At 34.9% G+C, this 16,222-nt stretch overlaps 1 long non-coding RNA gene across 1 annotated transcript in view; it reads right to left on the reverse strand.

The window, feature by feature from the left end:
- Window positions 1–934: 934 nt before the first annotated feature.
- Window positions 935–16,222, reverse strand: part of LOC150089660 (uncharacterized) — a 42,497-nt gene continuing 27,209 nt past the window's right edge. The window contains exons 2-3 of the long non-coding RNA XR_016546678.1: window positions 12,352–12,521; window positions 935–1,047 (exon numbers count right to left, since the gene is read on the reverse strand). This is a non-coding gene — a long non-coding RNA (uncharacterized LOC150089660). The remainder of the gene's footprint in view (window positions 1,048–12,351; window positions 12,522–16,222) is intronic.

Consider the following 16,222-nt stretch of genomic DNA (forward strand, 5'->3'; position numbering starts at 1 on the left):
ACTGACACCTTTCTGAAAGCACCCCTTTTGTTTCCCTCACTAATCTTGTTGCTCTTCTCTACACCCATTACAATGGGCTGTGCAATTTTCATGGCAGCAACTGGACCAGCATTATTATTGTTTTCTAATATAGATATCTGATATAGATAACGTCTACCTGATCATTTAATTTTATCACTTCATAACAGCAGTAAAAGGGCTTCTTCTTTATTTTAATTCTAATAAATTACCTTATTCATTGCAAAATAAACACTAACAAAAGCATATGAGACTAGAAACCAGAACCAGGCCTTCTCTGGCACATTCATCCATTAACTGGTGGAGAAAAATTCAAAAGAATTGCTATGGATACTGCATGGGTTATTAGCTATATGTATGCTATGTAAGCCAGTTTAGAGCAGCATGTTGCTTTTAGACTTAGGAATATTACTGAGTTATAATGTTTAATCATTTATAGCATCAATCATTATAAATAAAAATAAACACAAATCAGTGAGATACAAAATTGTATACAAATGTGGCATTATAAAGTGTCATCGAACCATGGCAGTGCCACGGCTCAATGTCACTGTGTAGTGCCACTGATCATTTTGTCAAATGAATAAATGGTAATTTATCCAAAATAATATGGAAAAATTTGGAAATATTCAAATATATATGTGTTTGTATATTCTAATTTAATAGTTATTAACTCTTATAAATCAAATTTAGTGTTTAGCAGCATAAATTGTTGGTTTTTATTTATTTTTATTTTTTTCTTGGCTTAAGTATTGCAAATAAATTAAACAGACACAACACATTTTTTTTATTGTTATTATTATTTTTTTAAGAATGGCAATCTTAACACATATTTCCAAAATAACATTTTGGATGCAATTTTAGATAAACAGTACAAACTCGATATGTATATAATTTTTGAATCTACATTGAGGAGTCATACTTATGTATATTTAATTTTCAACCTTATATTTAAGGTTATGTATAATTTCTATCTCATCTTCTGTTTCTCTGTCTTCATTAAGTTTATTAGGTTTCCTGTGTCCAGACCTAAAATATGCAGTATAACAATTATCCTTTATATTTGTACATGAAGTATTTGTGCAAAAATACAAATATATGCAAACCCTTCATAAATATTCTGTATATTAAAAATTACATCATATTTTGAGATTGCTATGCATTTTTGTCTTTATGTAAACCACAGAGCTTGACTAGGTCTATAAGCTACTTATAGAAAATAATTTAATATAACAATTAAGTCAATAAAATGACTAAATATAATTAAAAACTTAGCATTCGTGGGAGCTGCAAAACTTGTCCATCACTTGGATTAGATACCCTTACTGATACCAATAACAAGAATGTATTACTTAATGTATTACTTCAAACTGCAGAGGGTGAAATCTGTCTTTAATTTCTCTAAGGAATAAAGATAATTCTCAGATGTTTTGTGGTAGTTCCTGTATCATGAAATCTGAGAATTAATGTTATAATTTGAAGTTACAGAAAATAGCAAAGAGACGTCCATGTGAGGAAGATTACAGAGATGAAGGTTACAAAGTTTGAAAAGTAAGCATCTTAAAGGAGAAACAGATGTGACTGAATGTATGTGGTATTTGGGGGGGACTGTCACAAAATGGATGATAGTGGACTTTTCACATTGAAATGGCCATAAAACTGCCATTGCGTTAGTGACTATAATGGCAGCAGAACAGGTAGCTTGATAATAAAATCATTAATATTTGTAGATAAAATGTTTATAAATAAAAAAAGTAAAATAATAAATACCAATCTATCCAAAAGTGCTGGAGGCTGCCACAGACATTCTCTCAGGTATGACAAGCTGGGCTTGCTACCTGCAAGTCTAAAACACCAATGGAACTGATATTCAGGCGACACCTGAGTCAAGTTTCAGCGAAGTTCAATCATTCTGCAACAACCAAATCTGTTTGCACCCTCATTGATAGGGGAACTGTTAATTGTCCTAGATATAAGCCCCATGTGAGAGTCCTGAAACAGCACCTAGTATACTGGTAGTGAACACCCAAGTGCGAACCAACATAAGCAGGGTTCGAGGTATGGTATCCACAACACAGAGAGGAATGCCACCCCTCTGTGTTACCAGGTAATACTAGGTGATAGATGAGTCTCTTCATCCAGTGCAATAACACCACTTTGCTTATTGGAGACTTGAAATAGTGGAACCCATATTTAGCATCCAGAGCAATGCTCCAGCAATCCCTCCATCTCTTCCATCATGCAATATGATTGATGCCTTTTGAAGTTATGATGGACATCATGACAAGATCCAATCTTCCTTACATTTAGAGGGTACAGCTCTAAAATGATGTTTGCAGGCCAGTCACTAGATAGTCCGCTAGACTGAACCTATTGGTAACTCTCTATGAGGCTTCCAGATCAGCTAGTGTATAATCTCGCTGCCTCTACTCTGCCAGATAGTGATTTTGGAAGTCCAAGCAGTGTGTCCAGGAGGAGGATTGTCAAGGAGCTGGGTAATTCTTTCTGTGTATGCCACCTCCAAAAATTTCAATACTTCATACAACATGTCTTCTCCATCTTTTCTTACTACTGAATACATTATGAATACTCAAACTAATAGAACAAACTTATCTGTGAAAAGATCCAAACCGCTCAAACACTTCCTTGTTCATTTCACAAATATATGTGATGTCAGTTCTAATATCAATGATGTCCATTTCCACTTACAGTTTGCCAAGCCCCACCTACTTTTTCTGACAGAATCCCAGTTATCAGTTGATACAAAAAATCTTCATCTTAGTTGTCCTAATCATTTGGTGCATGATTCCGTTTGCTTCAAAGGCAGTACTTGTGCACTTGTCCACTCTGATATTGCTTGTCAGAGACTTAGTAATTTGGAATCTCCTCTTTTCAGTTTTCTCTGGCTTAAATATCTCTACTCCATTCTGTCAGATTTATCTGTTGCCTCTATCATTCTTCCAATTCTACTAATCACACGGAACTGTTTGACTTCCTTTCTTTGAAACTTGACTTTCTCCAGTCAAATTTTCCTAACTATGGGATAATTTTCCTTTCTGATTTTAATGTCCACAACTCCAGCTGGCTTCTGTTTTCTAGTCGCATGTATCCAGCTGGTCAAGATGCTGAGGCTTTTGCAATTACTAATGATCTTGCACAGATTGTTCATTTATCTATTGGGATACCAGACAATCCTAACCACAGAGCCAACACTCTTAATCTATTTCTCACAAACAACCCTTCCAAATACATAGTCAAGGTGAATGGTTCTCTAGGAACCTCACATCACAACTTGGCAATGGTCTCTTCTCCAATGGAGCCTTTCTCTTGTGGCTCCATTGCAGAGGAGACCTATTGTTGTTTGGGATGATCTGATAGATTTCCTTTTCTTCTTTTCTTTGGTTGGATTACTGCTTTAAACCTTCTGATAGTAACAGTAATAGTATTCACCATATAGTGCAAGGATGCCACAAGCTTTTGCTGCATTGGCAAAAAAAAAAACACCAAGTAGATAAGAAAATACAAAATATATGCTTCCCTCCTCACACAAGTAACTATCTAGATGACCTTTGAATTTATTCAAACTGTCAGCATCAACTATCTGTGAGGGCAACTTGTTCCAGGAATCAAAAACTTGCTGGCTAAAAGAAAACTTCATACACTCTAATCTAAACCCCAACCCTTGTAATTTTAATGTATGGCCCTTAGTTCTGGAATTGTTTATAACAGTGAAAATTCCACCTTCATTCATTTTACTAATTCCTCTCAGAGCCTGGTTGCCAAGCTCTGTAGCCCACATAATTAGTCTTTCCTTTTACAGTCATCCTTTTGCCAATCTCTCCATTTGAGTTGCCCACCTTTGAACTCTTACAAGAAGCTCAATATCTTTTTTCAGATGAGGTCACCATACTTAAACACAGTACAGTATTCCAAATATGGTCTTACAATTGCCTTATACGGTGGAATTGTGACCTCCCTATACCCATAGGATAACTTTCGATAAATCATCGATGGGACACAGTGGGCTTTCCTGGCTGCCTGTTTAAACTGTTCAGAAAACTTCATATATGCATGTGTCATAACTCCCAGATCCCTTTCCTCCTCCACTTGCTGCTTGGCACTGATCATTTATGACTCTACCAATCTTTACATTGTCTGCAAATTTCAATATCACACCTTCTATCCCTTCATCGATGTCATTTATGAAAACGAGAAACAACAGTGGTTCAAGAACTGATCCTTGAGAGACCTCACCCTTGATGTTACACCAATCTGAAGAATATCCATTAATCACAACCTTCGGGCCCTGCAAGCATTTGACTCGGTCCCTCTTATGAGGGACCGAGTCAAATGCTTTGCTAAAATCCAAATTAACTATGTCGAAATTGTTCCCTAAATCCAGCTCGTGAGTAACTGCGCCTAAATAGTCTACTAAGTTAGTTAAACATGATTTTCCCTTAACAAAAGGCATGTTGGTCCTTCAGAATGCCATATCTATTGAAATGTTCCTGGATTGCACTCTTAATCATTGCCTCCAAGATTTTTTCTACCTCTGAAGTCAGACTGACTAACCAGTCTGTAATTACTAACTTCGCTCTTAGAACCAACTTTATGTATTGACAATGTGTTGGCCCTTCTCCAATCCAAAGGAATCTCACCCGAGTCCAAAAGTGCCCTCATAAGTAACCTCAATGGTTCAATACACTCCCTCAAAACTATTGGGTATATGCCATCAACTCTGGGACACTTACTTGCCTTTATACTCAAAAGTTTTTCTAATAAACAATCATATGTAATTACAAAATTGCAAATTTCATATGGCTCAGCCACACTCACACAGTCTTCTCGGCATGAAGATACAAAGTACCTATTCAATTCATCCACATTATCACTGGGTTATCTAAGACTTTCCCATATCCAGTGCATAAGGATTCGATCTGATTAGTTTTTTTCTTATCTATATTCACATAGACGAAAAATTCCTTGTCCCCATTCTTGCTCTCTTAGCCAGTGTTTTCTTATACACAGCCTTGGCCCCCCCTAACCTTATTTGTGGTACTATTACAGATCAACTTGTACCTATTTAGGCTTTCGTATTTTTCATTGTTCTATAACTATCCCATGCTATCTTTTTTCTGCCCTATTTGACTGACTGGCCAGCTCTGCAGGTATTCATTTTGGCATCCTCCTCCTAAAATATTTTCTTAATGGTATGTATGCGTTCATGGCTTCTGTGATTTTTGCTTTAAAAGTATTCCATAATTCAAATGTATTCACCCACCCTCAGCAATCCACCCAATTCATAGATGACAATATATTGCCTTAAACTGTCTAAGTCCCCTCATCTGAAGTTAAAACCAATGCCTTTACCTTTAATTACTGCAATATCTTTCTTCCTCTTCCAATTGACAATTGCATGATCACTTCCTGACAGTGGTTTCTGTACTTTTAGCCCCATGATGTCATGTGATTTGTTAGTAATGATGAGTTAAAGAATATTCTCGTCCCTAGTACTTTCTGTAACATGCTGGTAAAATAATAATCATTTAGTTTATTTAAAAAAAAAAATTTCCCATGGTGAATTTCCCACCCACTTATTCCAATCAATCTAGGGCAATAAAATCGCCCATAATAAGACATTCATGCATGCTTGCCCATTCCATTTGCATGAAAAGACTCTTATCATATTCTTCACAATCTTCTGGTCTGTAAATTACTCCCACTCTCATTATACCTTCACTTCCAACTAACTCGCACCACACAGATTCTATGCTGGCAGACGTAACTTCAGACCCAGCAAAAGCTCTTTTCACGCTCAGGCTGCTTTTGGTAAGAACCTTGGCTCCTCCACCCCTTCTGTCTTCCCTATCTCTCCTAAATACATTATACATACCATAGTGAAACTCATCATTTTAACTTAGGCTGTTAGCCCTATTATATCAGCATTCATTATCTTAACCAAAATTCAAATTCAGCCATTTTATTGATAACATTCCTGACATTACTGTAGACACAGTTAAGGCTAAGTAATCATCTATAGTTTACTACCCTAACACACCCCTTGAAGTTATTTAGGTTTGTATCCCAAACTTTATCTTCCCCTCATTTGAAATGTTGCCACCCTCAGAACACCTTATAAACATCGGATGTTGTGGCAACAAACAAGAATTCTTGAGGTGAGTGCAAGCAATACTTTGACCCATATCATCAGATAAATGCAGATCTAAATTACCCTTCTCCCCCTAACTAGCAGTTTCCCTGAACCCTTAGGAGTATCTCAATAATACTAGCAAAAATCCTTGCACCGCCTTTGTCAAATGAATACAATCTCTATATTTGTTCAGATCATGTTAGTAAAATTATTCTTGTAGGGATGAAATCATTCCACACTCCACTCCACTTTAAAATCTCATTCTTTATCTAAACCTTGGTATACCAGTAAAATAAATATGCCAAGGCTGTACAGGATAAGAATGTTGCATATCTCCAGGTTCATTATCTGCCTACACCAAAGCTCAAAACAATTGTAAAGCAGTTATTAATCAGTCCAAACTAGATTTTCGACTAGCTAAGAATATAAAATTTGCTTCTTGTCCAAATGGTAGTCGAGCATTCTGGTTTCTTGCTAAAGCTATTGGATACAACTTTTGCCTATCTGTACTCCAACCTTAGTTAAAACCTGATGGTTCTATTGTTACGTCAGTTAAAGATAAAGCTGACCTGCTAGCAACCTACTTTTCTTCTTAACTCATGTATTGTTGATCTTAGTAAAGCATCTCCTACCATTCCCAGTACACTCCATTCAATGCTTCCTGCAGTCTTCTGTAGCACACGCTTCTTGATTAGACTGGGGTTCGAGCCCGTAACCACCAAATACGGAGGATGCGGAAAGGTCAGGGAATGAACACCGCATATCCCCGGAGCAATATGGCCTTAGTTGCTAATGCTCCTAAAAAAACAAATAACAACAACAGCAGTCTTCTGTCAAAAGAATGTCAGAAGAATTTTGAACAGTCTTGATGCCAAGGAAGTGCCAGGTCCTGATGATATTTCTCCATTTGTTCTCAAAACCTGGGCTCCTGAGCTTACTCCTGTTCTGTGTCACCTTTTTACACTTTCTTATTCCACTGGTGTTCTTCCTTCTGTTTGGAAAATTGCTCGTATCCAGCCAGTTCCTAAAGTAATAGAGAAATCCATTAACTGCAAACTCCTAAACTATCTAAAAAACCTATCTGATCAATGATTACTAGTATGGATTCCATCAGTGTCAATCCACTGGTGGTATACTGGCTTATGTTACCTATCTATGGACAAATTCAGTGGAAAAGATGATATCTGCTCTACAACTTTGGCAGTTGCTTGAGTTTTAAGTAGCTATTTGAAACTCAAGCAGTTGCTCTTGACATTTCAAAGCCTTTTGATCAAGTTTGGCATAAAGGTCTTCTAAATAAACTTCCATCTTAGGGTTTGCCAACTGTCTTTTGTAATTGGGTGTCCAGTTTTCTTGCTGGCCACTCACTACTGGTGATAGTAGATGGCTCCCTGTCTTCTAATTTCTCCATTAATGCTAGTGTTCTGCAAGGTTCAGTTGTTTCTCCCACTCTTTCTCTTGTATATTAATGACTTTCTTCCTTTAACTGGAAATTTTACCCATAGTTTTGCTGACAATAGCACATTGCATTCTACTTTCCAGTTTGAGAAAACTTGCTTTGCGCAAACAGCTTCAACTTCTCAAATATCCACCACCAATTCCTTAAATGTTGATCTCTAGTAATTCTCCAGTTAGGCAAACTCAGTTCTGTCTATATCTCACAAGGATTCTTTTGCTCCTATGCCTATCCTCAATGGGACTCAAATTTCTAGACAAGATCACATATTTCTGTTAATAAATGGTGTCTAATTTCTCTTGGCATATGTACATCACAAATATTGCTTTCTCTGCATCTAAAAAACTGGGTTTCTCTTTCTCAGCATTACTTTTCTTCCAAACAGTTACTCACTCTGTAGAAATCTCAAATCTGCACTACTATTGAATATTGTTCCCAAAACCTCTCAGGCTTCTAGACTCCATTCAGAAGAGAGCAGTCAGGTTAATTAATGACTCATCTCTAACAAAATCTCTCTGCCTCATAGTATTCTGTTTCTGCTGCTTACCTTTTCTATAGACACTTCCATGGGTGCTGTTCTTTCTCCTTCCTCATTCATTCTTTCAACTTCTGTTTTCTGGAACAACCTCTCTTTATAGTTCCTGAAAATTATAATGTACAAGTCTAATGTCAACAACTATCTTCTTAACCTTCAACCCATGCATGGTACTAAGTGCATGGATTGAATAAGTGCTGGAAGTTTTCATAAAAAAAAAAATAATAATAACCTGAATTGCTGTCCTTATTACACTACCAATTTCACATGAAAAGACTTAGACTGGTTATTAAGCTGTATTTATAGCATGATTTAGTTACTCTAAAACAAATGTCAGGGTTAAAGTGTGGAATCAGTCATATGTCAGGGCCATTAAGAGGTCCTGGTTATGGAGTATTAAGGAGGTTAGTGATTAAGTGATTAGAGATTCGTGGTGTCAATTATAGGATCGGTTTTTGGGCCTGGTTCTAGATAATAAAGGACTAAGGGATTAGCAGTAAAACTTCTGCCCCAAAACCAATCTGTGACTTTACAGGGATGAATGAGGTGACATGTTATTTTCTGAGTGCTAATCTAAACAGTATAATCCAAATAAAAAAAAACTGCACATGTACCCTGTACACATGAAAGATGTTTTATTTTAAGCGAAAACCTCCTTAAGAAACGCACACTTGAGATTGTATTTTCAACACTTTTCACAATTTGATAGTAGATGACAAAATAAAATCAAAACCACTTAAATTTTAAAAATCAAAGAGCTAGAAGCGAAGTTATGAACGATGTAATGTTTTATGCTCATGCCCGCTACTTACTCTACCAAATCAACTTTAGTGACTGAGTTAGCGTCATTTAGGAAGTGACTCCATTTGCGTCTCACATTTTTGTTAGTTCAGTCCGAAATACTTACTATGAACAATGTAATATTTTATGCTCACGCCTGCTACTTACTCTACCGAATCACAACGTTAGTGACTGAGTTAAAATCATCTAGGAAGTGACATCATTTCCATCTCATATTTTGTTACCAATCGATTTTAGTTCAGTCTGAAAAATTTAATAGATGCTGCCAAAGATTAGCATTAGCATTAGTAGAGGCATATGATGCAAGAAAGCAAGCTTATGCAGCATCAGCCAAAAAAAAAAAAAAAAAAAACCTTCCACTTCACCCCTCTGTTCGTTCGAAATACCTGTCCAGCTGAGCCTTAAATTTATTTAGGCTATCAACTTCCACAACAAGGGATGGAAGTCTGTTCCACCAACCAACCACCCGCTGGCTAAAGGCAAATTTCTGCAGATGTTTTCACATCAATAATCCTGTAATAAATACACAACCAATAAGCCCAGCATTTTTTAAAACATCATCAGCAATGGAAAAACCTGAGTATTTTCAGTGCTGATAATAAAGAAATATTTGAAAAGTATGAAAACTATCGGTGAAGGTAAAGAAAGTTCGGTAAACTTATACGGGGCAAACTCGTTTTCCGCTACATGTTTCTCCCTGCATTCTCAAACAGATTGTGCGTGTTATCGGTAGTGGCAGTAGAAATCAATAACAATGTATTGATTAGTTTTTTTTTGTTATTAAAAGCAGATTATTGGAGTTCATGAGTGTGTAATGCCTTTGTGGCTGAAATTTACTTGCGGGTATACCCTCCAGACTTCCTCAGTCTTAGGGTGTTTATCTCCCCTTCCCGCTGTTTTAAAATAAGAAAATGACTTCTACAGACAGTGTATGTTATCTGTAGTGACAGTAGAAGTCATTTTCCTATTGGGTTAAAACAATGGGAAGGGAGGATAAACACCCTAAGACTGAGGCAGTCTGGAGGGTGTACCTGTAAGTAAATTTCAGCCCACTCATGAACTCCAATGATCTGCTTTTAATAATGAGAAAAAAAACTAATCAATACATTGTTGTCGACTTCCACTACCGATAACACACATCATCTGTTTACCGAGAATGCTGGGAAAAACTGCGGTAGCGGGAAATGAGTTTGCCTGTTGTGTTGGCTTTCTTTACCTTACTGAACTATTTTATCCTCTGTTGTGGTTTTGTGGCCAGGATTTAAACTCCTTAGTTTATGCAAAGCTCTTAATTCCCAGAGCAAGAGCTTTGCTTTAAGTATAAGTTTCTTTGTTATTTCACTGCTTTTTACATAGCCAAAAAAAAAAAGTTAAGCTGTCTTCACATATGTAAATGCTGTAAATCTTTTTCAAGAATCATTTAAATCCTGAAACATTTAAATCTACTATTTATTAAAAATTGGTCCCTCACCAGATAGGAGATGTTCTCCAGTTTCAGTTGGTCATTCTGAAAAGAATTTAAAAGCTATATAAGATCATTGTAATCACCTTTATGAAAGCGTAATCATTTCCATTTACTCTTGCCAGGAGTTATATCTTTAAATAAATCCCACATGAATAAGTTATGATCACTGGCAACTAGGGTTCCTTTATGTGGAGATTCTTAATGCATGAAGAATCACCACCTGATAATCAGATCATGAGTAATACTTTCTCTTGTTGTCTTACTAAAGTTCTGCCGTAAAAACATTCATCCAGTAAATCCAGAAAAGTTCTGCTACTGTGCACATAACCAACTCATAAGTTCCAGTCAATATTTGAAAAGTAAAATCCTCTATTATAAGACATTCTGATTTGCTTGCCTACTCTTTTTGTCTGTGTAGCTGTTTGTTATACTCATCACAGTCATTTGGCCTATAACATACATCTTCTCTCATTTTTGTTTTCCCACTGCAGTTGTCACACCAAACTGACATTGCATTGGCCACTCACATCAACTGTGTGCACTGCTTTGAATTCTCTGTGCTTCTTATAAAAGACCATAAAGTTCTCCATCTTCCTATCCCTCCTTTCTGTACACAATGTACTGACCACATTAAAATTCTGCATCCTTTATATCTGAATGGCTCCATGTTTCCAATTCATTTGATGACAATGAATAGTTCAAATTTATCAAAAATGTTTACTCCTAGAATTTGTAAAAGCAATTATATGTGCCCTTGTTTTTGCTCTAAATAACCCTAACACAGCCCATTTTTGCTTGTCTCATGAGAGACTCCAGCAGGCCTTGTAATCCTGGGATCTGTCCATATGAGTATGGAGAGGTCTTGGTATTATAAGACTCTCCAAGCTACTGCATGTCCCAACAGAAGAAGCACAAGAATCTGCTAACAAACACTGGTCATGTTGAAAATAATTCTTCCCCATAAGCCTTTCATAATCTCTCCAAGGCTGCATCATATACTCCATCCTATCATGTCTGGCAGAATTGCAGACACTTTCTAATTTAATCCTAACTCTGCCTTTTTCACAATGCTGCCCTATACCTGTTAAGTAAATCCTCAGATCTTTTATTCTTAATATCATTAGTCCTGTGTACAACAATATCACTTTTTGTGCCCAGTATATATATTGGACATGATCTCTACAATTTTCAAAGTAGTGACACTCTTTGCATTTTTGTTTATGATCTTTGAGAATCTAATTCAATTTATAGATGACTTACATGCTAATTTTAAAAATAATATTCATATTATACATAAATAAATAAAATAATTAATTTATAAATTAATTGAAAGAAACCAATAAAAACAATGTATTCCAACAAGGAAACAAGTGTCTTAGTTATAATATCAAAACAATATTAGTAAGTAATGCATGCATTTAATGCATTTGTTTAAAGCAGTAAAACTTTGATTATTACATTCTCAAATAAATGAAGAATCTGATTATGGATTAGATTATTCATAATTATTTGACTCCTCTTCAAAAAAATATGCTGCTGCACTATATTGCATTTAAGCATTACATATATAATGTAAATGCAGTATGCATTTACTGTACCATTTGTTATTGTTAGGTTTACTGATAATTTTTTAATCTACCCAACCATATATCAGTTGACCAACACAGTACACCTTTTCTATAAAAGGTTTGATTTGATTTGATTTGATTTGGTAGTTGTTGGCGCATCGGCTTCTGTGGCCATATTGCACCTCCCAAGGTTTTTGCAGTACTTTGATCCAAGCCCGAGGCGGGAATCGAACCCGCGACCTTTGTCTATAAAAGGTATACTGTAGGAAACTTATTATCTTCCATCTCAGTAATTTTTATTGAAGTGTTATGTGAAAAAAGGATTACAGTATATTCTATTTAGCTTGCTTCACTTACTTCCTCTCGGAAGGGGACTGTGTTGTTGTGCCATTAGTCATTTCACAAAGTTTAATGCATATTCCTGTCCTAATACACCGAGTTATACATTTCTTGTTCTTCTGTGTTCCCTCAGCAACAAGAAAGACTATAAAAAATAAAATGAAGACTTTTTCCTTCATCTTCCAACCCTAGAAAAACAACATAAAAAACTTAAGTTTTATAGAATGTGTGTTAAGCCAAAGAAAAATATTTGGATACAGTAATGTATCTTATTAATGCAATATTTGAGTACTGTAGATATAGATTCCATTTCCTTTTTTTACCTACTAATATCTGCATAAAGATGCTTTCTCTTAGCATCCTTACTCAATTATTCTCTACTATTTAATGATATAATTTTGCTTACTTAGCAGAAAAATTTACATATGTGTAAGTTCAAGTTTAAACGAAGTCCCAAGTCACATATACCAGACAAATATGACAAATATACTGGACACTGCACAAAATATTAGTCACTTGTGTTATTTAGGGCATATATAGCAGATTGAACATTTGTACCTTCTATGCTTGTTTGCTTACGGCACTGAAATTAGAGTATAAGTTTAACACATTTCCTGTATTTACAGATATATCAGCTGGGACTGATGAAACAAGGGTTTATAAAATGAAAGATGGAGTGCAGAACAGATACTAGTTTGTCAAAAAAAGGAGTGATAGTATTTGGCAGGTCTAAATGACATTCTGTTAAATAAGTAGCTGAATTTTCTAGTGTTTCAGAAAGAATAGTAATAACAGTTTTTGAGGAATGATATAGGTTGAAATCAATCAGAAATCAGTGGCAAAATTGTGGTCAAATTGGTGCATGTGCTAGGATCTGCAGCAAGGCAAGACACTTTTTGTGGATGAAGTTCAGTTCAATCATTGAAAGAAGAAGGAATACTTCCCATCAGGGACAAAAGAAACTTTGGGCATTCATTCCATGGCTGACTTAGTTGGGAGAGAGGATTCATATCCCCCAGAATCTCAAATTTCTTATCTATTAACCTTCTGTCACTCACACCTTCAATTTAACAAAGACACTTGCATGGCAATTGTGAGACACCCCTTTTTGTTTTAATTATAAAAAATTAATTTTTAGCTCTTTTAATTAATTGAAAATGGTGATATTAATTTTGTTCTGCTAAAGCCGATTAAAAAATATTGAATCAAAATAAACAAGAGAAACCAATAATAATAATAATAATAATAAAAGTTTTTATAAAATTTTTCAGAATTGTCAAGGTCACTCATCTCCCAGATTTAAACACAAATGCTGAAATGGCATTTGGCAAACACAACATAACATATGTATTTTTATAGGATGTATGAATATTGCTCTCCATCAGAGGATGGAATAATAATGAAATTGCAGATACAAACAAGGTAGTAATCTTTAATAGAAACTACAGGTACAAAAAATTAAGGTAAACTAAATGAATAGAATAAATTAAATTAAATGGTGATATAATAACTTTGTTCTGCTAAACTCAGAAACTTTTAACTGCAACAAAGGCATGCACATACATCTAATCATTGAGGCAGTTATCCTGCAATGTGATAAATGTTGGTACACGCCCCATGTGCGAACCCTGCATTCGCAGCTACAAGCATCTAGTTGTAACCAGTAATTGTCTCTACTGTTGCTTGCACTTGTGTCATGCTTTGTTTGCCTTACATGACCACTCCCAGGCATTCTTTGTTTCACTAACGCTTATGTTCAAGCTGATGAAGAGTCCCCAAGATGCAAAAGCTACTTTGCTTTATTTAATTTAATTTAATTTATTCCATTCATTTAGTTTACCTTCATTTTTTGTACCTGTAGTTTCTATTAAAGGTTACTACCTTGTTTGTACCTGCAATTTCATTATTATTCCGTTCCTTCAGTGGAGAAAAATATTTGTACTTCCTATACTATGGATCCCGGAGCAAGAGGCCTATTTAATTTTATAGGTATTTTTGTCAGCTGTTCACGTTTAGCTGGTGAAACCAAAGATCTGCAGCAAGGCAAGACACTTTTTGCTGGCATCTCACAGACACCACGTTGGGAATGAGAGTTGCCTGGAAGAAAGATAGATGCCTTTGCTCACCTGGCATCTGCTAAACAGCAAACAAAAATTTAATGTCTCGTAATTCATAGTACAGTATATCGAAATGAAAGCAGAAAATACTATATAATCAGTTAGAGAATACTTGAGCACAGGTACTGGGGTAAATTTGATTCTATTTACAGATTTTTAAAAAAACTGAAATATTTAAAAAGTGATATCTGCAGATGCCATACCAGCAGTGGAAGGTTAATTCCATAGATGTTGCATACAGACAAAATATGCCTTCACGTGTGAACAACAGACAAAATTGTGATGGCATAGTGTAGGATAAGGTTACCATTCTTTCCTATTCAAATACAGCCACAAAATAGCCTAAATTTAAGAATATGGAAAATAAAAATATATTCTAAATGATATACCATAGTAAATTAAATAAATGAAATTATGAGTGTGATTAATAATTAAACAAATTATAGTAGATATTAATTAATAAGTTTAATTATAATATTAATTAAATTATTAGATAATTATTAAAGTATATTAATAATTAGTATTAATGTTAGCCATATTGTGCAAGGAAGCCAGTCATTTGCTGCACCAGCCCTAAGTAAAAAGTAGATAAAAATATACAAATTATGCACTTCCCTCCTCACGCAAATAACTATCCTGTTGACCTTTGAGTTCCTTCAAACTGTCAGCCTCAACTACCTGCAGAGGCAATTTGTTCCAACAATTAACTTCATATGGCTGTCTCTGCTAGTAGCAGAGAGACGGCCATGTGAAGGAATGTTATCTTCCTAATTCTTCTTAGTTATTTTCCTAACCTTTCTCAGGTATTGCCAATTTTCTAGACTTATTCTTTAATAATTCCCTATTCTCTTTCTCCTCTAACTTTAAACCTCTAACCTTTCTAATTTCATTTTAAATTTTACATTTATATATCTCAACTTGATTTCATGCTAATTGTTAACATAGAAAATAGGTGAACCAACAACTCCTAGAACAACAATGGCTAGCCAGTTAGTTAGGCAGGCCTCAATTACCGGTAATGCATCCCACACAAAATAATAAAAATTTACACTACCACTCGCAAAACAAAAATCAATCGGAACTTTGGCCTAATATATATATATATATATATATATATATATATATCTTTTTTTTTAAGCAAATCTAAGGTCAGGTACACCAGTGGACCAAGTGCATTTAATTTTTAGGGCTATGATGAGGAAAAACAGTTTCATGCACATGACTTTACAGAAAACTAAGAACATTATGATTTACCCTCATAATAAATTTTAATTGAAAAGATTTTATTTATACATTATACAAATGTAATAATTACAATAAATAACCGCATACATGAATAATCAGTATTTTTCTTTCTTTAATTAACAAAGAATTATCAAAATATAAATACTGTATTACCAATAAAGCAGGACATTTTTTTTTTTATTTATTAATTACATTCACAAATTTGAAAATTGTACAATGATTATAAATGATTTTATGTTGCAAGTCTGTCATTCCAAAATTACATTAGCAGCTTATGGGCCATCAAACCCCCATAACAACAACAACAACAACAAAAATTGCATTGATAATATCTTAATGCATCCGAAGACCAATTTACTGAGGCACACTGGTGCAGTTGCCCCAGTCTTGCAATGTTATTTTTACAGAGATTTAAAAATATGCAGCCAGGGCCACTGACTGCCTAAATGATGATTATATATCATCATAATGTTGTTGATAAAAAAAAGAGAGTTTTGTAATAATTTTTATATATGTATTTTAAAATG

Source organism: Mastigoproctus giganteus, chromosome 2 (assembly GCF_048544385.1).
Source record: "Mastigoproctus giganteus isolate SK-2022 chromosome 2, ASM4854438v1, whole genome shotgun sequence".
NCBI lineage: Eukaryota > Metazoa > Arthropoda > Arachnida > Uropygi > Thelyphonidae > Mastigoproctus > Mastigoproctus giganteus.